This window comes from Chelonia mydas, chromosome 1 (genome assembly GCF_015237465.2).
Source record: "Chelonia mydas isolate rCheMyd1 chromosome 1, rCheMyd1.pri.v2, whole genome shotgun sequence".
NCBI classification, from domain to species: Eukaryota; Metazoa; Chordata; order Testudines; family Cheloniidae; genus Chelonia; species Chelonia mydas.
Window position 1 is genome coordinate 88209371 of NC_057849.1, and position 10009 is coordinate 88219379.

The window sequence follows — 10009 nt, forward strand, 5'->3', positions numbered from 1 at the left end:
GCCCTGGTTGGAACAGAAGTAAGGAGTATGTAGAGCCGGAAGTGCCTCAGCTAAATGGCTTTTTGGTTTAAATCCATCTCCAAACAGGGGTGCGGATAGAACTGACCAGGTCTCCCACAATACTCTGTGAACCAATTCCTAGAGCAGCTACAGCTGGCCTGGTGCTAAGGACCATCAGATATGTCCCCACAAATCCTAGCACCAAACTTGTGTAACTGCAGCACCAGTGGGTATACAGGATGTGGTCATGTGTAGCTCTGCAATGTGGACTCTTTGAGGCAGGTTTTGCTAACATGTTCCCACATGTCCACAAGCCAGTATGTGGTACATACTGCAGCATAGACATACCCAAATACAGCCCTGTGGACTCTCCTGCTGATCCACAAAGGACCAAGAGATGTGTCTGCTCTGAGGACTGGATCCCAATCCCTGTACCACACTGGATACAGGTGAGTGCTAGTCCAGCTTTATTTACTGGGAAAGCCCTTAATTAGGGTAACATTTGGTTCACCACACTGTCTTGTATGGACCTACAGAGAGAACTGGGGGAAGGAGGGGAAGCATTTCTCATTCCTAAAGGATACAAAGCTTGCTGACTTTATACATTTAGCTATTTTGTACCAATTATGTAGAGAACTTAGGGAAAAGTTCAGTGAGGTGAAGATTTGAAAATTCTTACATGACTTAGCCGAACTAAAATAGATAAACTGAGAAGATAGCGAGAGCCTTTTAGAAATCTAGGGAATGGATGTTTGACATGCTCATCCCAACACTTGTGTGCTTTTGATACAGGCTATAGACTTCCTATCTTACCAGCAACTGAGGAGACCAGTCAACTATTAACCCAACGGCTGGAATGGTGCCAGTTGTAAGGATCCCCAGACTTTTGTTTTACTGACAAGACTTTGAAGTGTGGAAATGAACTGAGATGCTGCCATTCTTCTCAAGGTCTAGAGTCCTGATTACACATGCTACATATCATGGCCACATTATAGAGAGTGAAAAATCATCTCTGAAAGTAAATTAGAGGGAAATGTGTTTATATGTATGTACTAAAGGAGAGACGTGTAAATTATGTGGAAAGCTTACATTTCAAAATATGTAACAGCAACAACGTGGAAAAGTCTGAATAAGGAACACCAGTAGATTTACTATCTAATAGCTTTTGTTTAAGATGTTATAAGTATTCCAAATACTATTTACAATGTTTTCTGTGAGTATTAAACATTTGTTTACTAATAAATAGTATGGTACTGTCACTTTGAAGCTGACTGGGAACTATTATTAAAGCTACCTGCAAGGTTTATATACAGTAGCCCTGAGCTTTAACTCTGAGTAATGATTTCTGAAAGATCCTGAAAAGATAGGACTCTGGCCTATGCTTTAGGGAAGAGTTAAGAGGTGTATGAAAGAGGGTGGAAGTGGTTATATATTCACCAAAACAATATCTACATTCAGATTTCACTTTCTCACTCCTCTCTCTTCAGTTTTTTACATTCTCTGGCTTTCCCACCTTTTGCTGTTTTGTTCGTTTGTTTGTTTTCAGCTCAGCTGAGGTCCCTGAGTGTCCATGGCACTCATTTTACAAAATAGAAACTCATAGTAATACCTCATAAATTCATTTTCATAAGTAATTGTTTGTTTGTTTTTTAAATTTACCTGCCCATTACATCTGCAGGCCCATATACTTGCCAGCTATATGATTTGAATTGTCCCATAACCGTTACCCCCTCATCACCAATGTTAATGCCAAACTATAACAAAAGATATGGAAGACTGTTAAATAGGAAGGCTAGTCAGGTGGGTGACACACAAGACTGGGAGCCAACAGATCTCTGTTCCATTACCAATTCTGCCATAAACTTTGTGTTTGATCTTGTGTGACCTCTCTTTGTCTCAAGGTACATCTATCCTGCAGTGGGAGGTGGAATTTCCAGCATGGATAGCCATACACATGCTGAGCTTTGATTGAGTTGGTGTGGTAAACCATGGTGTAGCCACAGAGATGTGGGTGGTAACATGATCCAAGCACCCAAGTACTTACCTAGAGTCTTGGACAGGACTGTATTTGGCTGCAGCTGTTATTTTTTAGCATACTAGCTTGACCAAAGCTAGCATGCATGTGCTTATCCAAGCTGGAAATTACACCTCCCATTGCAGGATAGACATACCCTCGGTCTCCCCATTTTACACATGAGAATCATAATATTGCACCAGGGGAGTGTGAGGCTTAACCAATTCATATCAATATCAATCAATCTTCAGAACTTTATGAGCAGGATTCTGACACAATTTTCACATTGAGTGTTATCTTACTTTGTGATTTCCCATTGAAATAGCATTTTTAATTCAGGGTCTACCAAAATACTTTATCTTTTTTCAGAAGAATGAAGTTATTCATTGTCACCAGAAAAATGAAGACCTTTCTGCACCAAACTATTGTATAAATATGACCTGTCTCTCCACTTCTGTATACAAGTAGCTGAATCCATCTTCATACTTCAAGTGGTTTACAATCAGTGCACTAATACATGGTCAAGGACAGGTGCAAGCTTCTTGCCTATAGGAGATGAACAACCCTTCCAATTATTGAGATGATCAGTTCTATTATCTTGTGGAGCTGTGGGACTTATTGTACTTCAGAGATATTGAAAAAATTGTTAACATCTGAGTGAACTGAACCATTTGCTGGAGAATAGACAAGCCTCTTTTGTCACTAAAAAAATCTACTCTCAGATTTTCTTTGATGTCTTCATAATTTATACAGATTTGGAGAAATCACCAATATTTTGACAGGTTTTGTTACTAATAAAATATTCACAAAGTACATCTGTCGCTACTGGCCAAAGCATTGGATCAGATGGATGCATTCCTGCAACACTGCTAGCTGCTTCTCATTCTTTTTATCAAAACCCCATCCCATGGTAATTGTAATGACAACAATTTCTATTCCATGGACAAAGGTGGTTGTGATGCAATGACTGCGGTACCTGTGCACTGATAATTATTGTCCTTGGCTTTAGACAGCAAGACAACTGTTGTGTGAGTAAATCATCATCTTGCTGACATCTGCCTTTGTGCTGTATTGACCGTCTGTAGTAACTGGTGATGCATGTGGCTTCAAAAATCCCACAGGAGTACATTTCCACTCCATTTCTTCCTTCTTGATCTCCTGACTCCTAATTGATTGTAATCTAAATCTGGGTGAACTATTCACAACCAACAGTTTATTTAATAAACAACTTTTTTCTGTTAATGAAATATCCACAAAAAGTTATGTTCCCCAAATTTGAAATTATTTGAAAAAGGAAAAGAAATCAAACTATTTGCAACAATTTTTCTTCAGGTGTTGGCTATTTGCAATGTGTGAGTGATCATTCAATAATATTGTATTAGCTCTTCTTTCTGATTGGATGACATTCAAATCCACAAAGAGTTGTTAGGATTTCCAGTGTACACTTCCAGCTGTATTGTACTCCAAAGCAAAATAAAAGATCCGGTTTAGCATTAGCTAGCCCAGCAGAATAATACAATGTTATTGTATTGGTTTTTTCACACTAAATGCAGCAATTGAATTATAATGATCTGAAGTGCATCCATACAACATTGTTATGCCAGATGAAAGGACGTTCCTTGTTAATCATTTCAGTCACATAGCTTTGAATTTGATCAAATTAACCACTCAGCAATCTGGGCATATATTCCATGGCACAATGGTCTGCTGTTCAGCTGTAAACTCTGCGGTTTGTCTTGCAGTACACTGAGAGATGTGTACCAGAAACTATGGGAATTCTGAGACCAAGGGTCAAACTGACAAACTCATTGCCCATCATGGCTCTTCTGGTATCCAATAACTTTGCCAGGCAATTTTCAACTGCTGTCAGGAAGCATGGAGGGCACCCTTGTGTTGTGATGATGACAATCATGAATATGAACATTAATATAAAGAAAGCCACAGAAGGAGGAGCAGAAGGATGATCTGGGGCAGTACCTCTGCACCGTGTTTATCTGGAAGAGGTTTTAGGTGGCACAGACTCTGGGCTCAGTCGGCTAGCACTGACTGGGGGGAAAGGGTAGTGATGCAAAACTGTGATGATCAGCGGAGGCAGCAGAACTTCAGGCAAAGACCACTTTCCTAGAAATCTGAGCAGAGCTCACTCCACAGCTGCAACTAGCACGACATGGACATGAGAGTTCCCCTGACTGGAGAAAAGCGTGAGGCCATCACCATCTGGAAGCTTTCCACCACCAGTTGCTATCGGGCACTAGCTAACCAGTTTGGTGTTGTAGATCAGCCACTGGGGCTGTTGTCAAGGAGGCCTGGGATGCTTTGAGGAGAATGCTTCTACGCCATGTCATAGAAATTGTCAGTGCACTTCAGGTGATTGACAACTTTGCATAGATAGGGTTCCTGAACTGAAGAACACGTGCATATTCTTCACCCCCACAGCAGGCCAAAGATTTTATCCACAGAAACAGGTACTTCTCCATAGCACAGCAAGGCCTGGATGGAAGATTTACCAATATTAATATGAGGTAGTCTGGAAAGGTTCAGGATGCCAGGATCTTTGCTGGAATGAGAAGGGGACTTTTGTTCCACAGATTACTCTGGACATTAGTGGAGTTATGATTCCTCCTGGCATTCTGGGAGACCTAGATTACCTTCTTCTTCGCTGCCTTAGGAAGCCTTTCGCTGGCCACTTGGACAAGAGAAAGGAGACTAATTGCAGAATATAAGTGGAGTGCATTTGGAGGAGTGAAGGGAAGGTGGCAGTGGTTCACAATGAGGTGGGATGTTTCTCATTATGTGCCACATGTGGTAAGTTCCTGCTCTGTTTTGCACAATATCTGTGAGAGCAAGGGAGGGAGCCTGGAGGATAGGTGGGAGCAGGAGCTGGAGGGACTTTCTGAATATTATGAACATCTGGAGAGGGTAACTTTGAAAAAATGCTCAGACTGGTCAGAGAAACAGGGGAGTAGTTGTGAGTGATGAATATACTGTACAGGGTGATGTCATATAATGTATCAGCTGAACTGTAGCTTACTGAATTTTTTTTGTCCACTTGTCCCAAAAATTCAGTTACTGAGTTAACAAGCAAGATAGGGAACACATTACTTCAGGAATAAAAAAAATTAACTAATAATGTGATGCAAATTTAAGGCCAATGGAACTGAGGCATGACCAAATGAGGAAGTCCTGTAGGTGATGAACTCAAAAGGATTCTCCTTCATCTCTTGGGTTGATTTGTTGTGGCAAGGTCCTGTAAGTGGTTGGAATGGTAATCCCACTATGGTGTGTTCTTTATAGTTTGCAGAGTTTAGAAGGGTGGGATGCAGCGCTGGACCTTTGTAACAAAAGTTGCTCCATAACGGATGTTTGTCTCTGCATTGTCTGCATCATGTCTCTTTCCTGGTGCTTTTGATCCTTTGAGAATACCCCAGGAAACTATCCTTCCACAATTCTACCTTTGCGGCTCTCTGTTCATTTGTTCCTGAAACAGATCCTCTCATTTCACCCCCCAACATACACACACACACTGGAGATTTGTCAGCCTCCCTGTGGGTGATAACCACTGGTGCCATGCAGCCCATGGAATTTCAACTGCTGAGGGAAATCAGAAAAATTCAAGTAGTTGTTGACCCAATCCTAGTCTCCATGCTGACACTAATAAAATGTCTGTTTTCCCACAATTGTGAGACACCATTCTCATCTTCTAAATTAATTACCTCTCATCTACGACCCCTGTCACAATGGCTGTGTGGTTGGGGAGAAGGGGATGATGTTCAGGGTGCAATCCAGATCAGTGAGGGTTCATATCATCCCTTGTCCTGAAACCCTGGGTGTCTCACATTTTGCTGCTGTAACTCCCAACCTGGGATTCTCACAATCAGCCTGCAAACATACAGGTCACAGCCTGAGTGTCTGTGTGCTAGAAAGCCCTGGTTCAGCATCTCTGACTCCAGCAGCCAGTCTACAGCCCCACAACTGCCTCTGGCTTCCACCAGCCTTGCTAACAACCAACATGGTGTCCCCAACACACTTCCAGTTCCAATTTTTCCCCAAACTGTATGTTCTGTAATGTCCAGCCTGTTTATGGAGAGTTTAGAGAAATAATGTTTCTTTGTCCCGCTAAAGACTCAAAAGCACATCACATCTTATTAAATCAACTGGAGTAAATAAACCCTGCCATTTACATGCATCACTGAATTGGTTTATATTAAAAAAAATAAACTACAGCACAATGGTTAAGTGATGTCAGGTAAAAGGAGTAAAGTTAGAAAAGATTACAAGTAAAATAAAAGTGAAACCACACATCTAAAAGTTTGAACCTTAATTACTAAGGTATAATCTTTGCCTAAGTGGGACTCTCACTTCTATTCAGTTCCCAGATACTCCCCCACGCACCTTTGATTGAAGGACCCATCTTTCTCAGCTTGCAACAACTCTGTTCCCTTGTGTCTGTTTAGTCATGGAATCCAAAGATGACTTCTCACCTGGCTTATATATCTTCCAACGTTCAAGAAGCAGGATGCTTCTTGCTATTCTTCCCTTCCTGTGGGTTCCCCATCCCTCTGTATGTAAATGGAGCTTCCATTATTTTGAGTCCACCATGCTTAATTTACATAGAAGACCGCTAGATAGCTGCCTTCTCTCCTGTCTGGGAGGGACTACAGTAACTCCTCACTTAACGTCATCCTGGTTAAAGTTGTTTCGTTGTTACATCACTGATCAATTAGGGAACATGCTCATTTAAAGTCGCGCAATGCTCCCCTATAACATTGTTTGGCAGCTGCCTGCTTTGTCCACTGCTTGCAGGAAGAGCAGCCCGTTGCAGCTAGCTGGTGGGGGCTTGGAACCAGGGTGGACCGGCAGCCTCCCTATCAACTCCCCGCTCCCCTAAGTTTCCGGTGCGGCAGTCACCCAGCAGGCTATCAATTGCCTGCAGTTCAGCTGTCCCTCCCCCCACTGCCATGTGCTGCTCCTGCCCTCTGCCTTGGAGCTGCTCCCTAGAGCCTCCTGCTTGCTGTGCAGGTAGGGGAGGGAAGAGGAATGCTGATGTCAAGGTGTCCCCCACCCTCCACTCCCCCAACTACACAGAGCAGTGGGGGACATGACAGGGCTCAGGACAGAGGGAGCTTGCTGGCAGCAGCTGCTGTCTCAACTTGCTGATCCACTTAAAAAGGCAGAGAATTTAGAGTGGAGCCAGTGTACTTAAAGAGGCAATCTGCATCTCTCTCTCTCACACACACACGGTGTGTGTCTCTGTCTCACACACACATGCCCCCCGGACTTTGGAAAGTGGAGAGATGGTGCACTCCAATGGGATAGCGTGGGTTCATCATCACAGTCAGTTTCCACAGAGAATGTTTACAGCCACTGCCATGCGTCTATTGTGCCCCCTCCCTCCATTTGTGCTGCCTTATAGAATGTAAGGCTACATTAACAACAATATGTTAACCCTTGAGGGCTCAGCCAAGTGCTAGTTCATCATTGAGCAGCAAGGCATTCCCTGGGAAATATCCCACCGCTGACTCCACTACTTCAACCAAGCTTCACAATCATCATTGCTGTGTACAGTATTGTTTGTTTAAAATGTATACTCTGTGTGTGTGTGTGTGTGTGTGTGTGTGTGTGTGTGTGTGTGTAATGTCTTTTGTCTAGCGAAAAAAAACTGCCCTGGAACCTAACCCCCCCTATTTGCTTAACATCGTTTTGTGTAAAGTAGCATTTTTCAGGAACATAATTACGTTAAGTGAGGAGTTACTGTATGTTTCTCCCTGTTTGGCCACAGACTTTAAGATGTAGTATAATTAAGTATCGATATTTCCTCATATAGTGTTTATGCATACATTTCACAGTGATATTAATCACTAATGTGTCATTTGCTTTCACAACATACCTCATTCTGTACACTTTTATAATACAGTAATATAGTAGACAGACATTTGATTTATTTGCTTATTACTTGAGATTCAGCTGCAACCCCCCCCGCCCCCCCAACATCTTATAGACCAGTGAGCCTTTAAAATTGATTATTCTGAAGGTTACTGCTAAAAATATGAGTGGCCCCGAGCATGACTTGGGCTGTTTTTCTTATACAAATCTCAATTTAGCTCAAACCTGAATGCTTTAATGAAAGTGTGAGCCAAAGTATTTTGCTATTGCTTTTTCTCTTTCTGTATCTGCTACTACAATAAACATGCCTGTCCAGCAATGTTTGGCTTTTTATCTTCTGTGGTGTTGACATCTTGATTGGGGAGAATTTTGGGGGATGGGGAGGAGTATGGTGGGTGGATAGGCATGTAGAGAGGGAGAGGGAGCAGAAACCAGGTTGAGAAGGGGGGTATGGAGGAGGAAAGCATGACCAATGAGTGTAGAATTTGATACTGTGGGGAAACAAAATTTGCTGTATTGATTTAAATGTCTGGAGCAGACTTACATGTTGAGAATGTTTGGGAGGAGGAGGTTAAATGATGTGCAGGTGGAGAGAGGTTCCTAACTCTGCCCAATATGGTGATGAACTGCTGGGTGTTGAACAGTATGCAAAGAAAAAGGTAGGTTAAATCCCCCTATGTAGTTATATTGTAATACAGTTAATAATACTTACTGGTAGAGCTCCCTTTCATTTCATTTTCAGACTGGCTTCTGGTAAAGCTGTCCTCCAAAATTAGGCTTTCCATAGGCTGTGTAATCTCCAAATCTGCTCTGTTATATGGCTTTTGGCTGCCCAGATAAATCACCTCCTGGTAAGACCTTCATGGCACTCGAAGGTGAGCAAACTCAAGTTAATCTGATTTAACATGTCTTTATAGACAAGCTTTAAATATTTATTGAACTTGCTCATTTCCTTCCTGCTTCCTATACCCTTGTAATCTTCCATAACCCTTTCCTGATTTTGTTAACATTCTCTTCACAATTGTAGAACTCGAATCTAAATAATTACTTCCAAAGCTAACTGAGGGTGTCCTCATTGTTCTCAGATACAGAACACAAAACAAAAATTGTGCTGCATTTAGAGGCTTTCAAAAGTAAACAGAGATAGGGCCCAATATTTCAGAGGCATTTATTAGCTTGCTTGGCAAAAATGACAGATTCCAAAAGATAGTGCCTGCAGGGCGCCCTGAGATAATGGACAAAGCATAATAGAGCCTTTCAGTGACTGCAATGTGTACCGCTTGAAGAAGCTTCATAAGTACATTGAAGTGCTCCTTCACCGATGCTTCATTAAAATAACTCTTCATGGCACATTCAGTCACAGTCAATAGAAGTTGGTCACCATTGCAAAAATACTTCTTTCACTATCTCTGAGCTGCACAGCATAAAAAAAGAATTAGGTCTAGTTGTTAATCAGCTGATTCTGGATGTCACAAGCAGGGGAAATTGCATTTGGCACATGCTTACTTACCTGCTTAGAAATAAGCAGGCTGTGACGCTGAGGATATTCTCACATTAACTGGAGTCTAGTAGACAACATGCTCAGTAACTACCATGCTTCCTCCCACCACCCCTCCCCAAAGGCCTAGATATGGTGGTGCTCAGCATTATTATACCTACCTTTTAGGAGCCTAGAACGTCACTGGGATTCATAAAGCCTGTGTTAGGCATCTGGGCTTCCCTATACAATGAATAGGCATCTTAGAATGGGACTCACAAAAGCCAGTCTGCTAGGCTGCTCCTCACTAAGCTAGCCAGTGGAAGATGCCAAGATGAGGGGGTGTATCTTAATCTCGGTCCCCCTCTTGGAGATAGATGCCTAAATCTGGGCTGCAGGGAAGCAACTTCCTTTGCTCCAAACCCTCTCTTGGTGTTTGCTGCCTATGCCACATTTGCAAGAAGCTGGGTGTGAGGATGATCTCCCTTATAACTTTCAGCCCCATCATTAGCATATTCGCCTGGTTCATATCTCACTCCTCCAGAGTGATCGAAGGGATTTGAACAGGGCGCTATCGTCTCTCAGATGAGTGTCCTAATGACTGAGCTATGGGACATTCTGATGTGGGGTTCTCT